The following is a 1,111-nucleotide window of genomic DNA, read 5'->3' as shown; positions in this document are numbered from 1 at the left end:
TTTTTATTTTTTTTTTTTTTTTTTTTTTTTTTTTTGTACTAGGCAGCACTAATATTTTGCTGGCTGTATAGGCTATTGTGAGGAATTTCTGGGTGACAACCTTGTAATTGTTAACTACATTCTCAACTTTTTTTTAGATGACGAAGGAACCACAACCCTTTCAAGTGTGAGTAAACCCTGTCTTGTAACTCTAACTGGCTAAGGATTACAAGTAAATCAACCTAAGTTACATTTTCAATTTTGATTTTTAATGACATTCATCATTATAATAAGTTGAGAAAGTATGTATGAACAGATACTACACTGTAATAGAGTCGGTATTACTAAAAAAAAATTGAACATTCATTTTCAATATTAATAAAAAAAAATCATTGATTACCCTTTATTGGAAATTGTCACAATATGTGGTAGTGAATAGGATTGGGTTGCCTAATTGATATTCTCATGACAGAAACAGTGCACTGAACAGAGTCAATTTTTGCTGCTCTAGAAGACATTCTTAGGCCTTAGCAGCAGCCTATGTGTATTTGTTAATGGCTAATGGTGATTACCAAGTTCTTTTAATTTGATGAGTAGCCACCAAAGTGACAACCAAGCTACTGAATTTGGGGACCAGTTCTTATATTCCAACAAACAGCATGACTTTTCCCACTTTCCCTTTTTAGTGAACACAAAAAAGGGATTTCACGTTTTAGTGTGCAGCTTGTGAGATAGCATTATTTTTATTTATTTGGTCAAGCACCCTTTATTTACCACTATAACGCGGGTGAGAAATTCATTAAGATTTGTTTAGTCAAACACGTTTTATTATTCGAGAAATTAACAAGTTAAAAACAAATAAGTCGTGTCATCAATAACTGTTTGATTCAAATTTCATAATTGGTTGTGAGACTTAAGAATAGAGTTGTTGGTGGGGTTGAGTTGAGATACCCGACCTTATTGGCCAAATGTCAATGTTGGCATACAAGGAATTTGACCTTATTGTCGAATTTTGAAATTTGATCCCTTCTCCCAAATATGACATATCGAACCAGTGAGTTAAGCTCATGTGGGCATAGTAAACCCATTCTATCCTAGACATCGACTAAAATGGATACAAGAGATAGAATGA

This window comes from Ipomoea triloba, chromosome 11 (assembly GCF_003576645.1).
Source record: "Ipomoea triloba cultivar NCNSP0323 chromosome 11, ASM357664v1".
In the NCBI taxonomy this organism is placed as follows: Eukaryota; Viridiplantae; Streptophyta; class Magnoliopsida; order Solanales; family Convolvulaceae; genus Ipomoea; species Ipomoea triloba.
The sequence above is the reverse complement of the archived record's forward strand: the minus strand, read 5'-3'. Positions refer to the sequence as shown.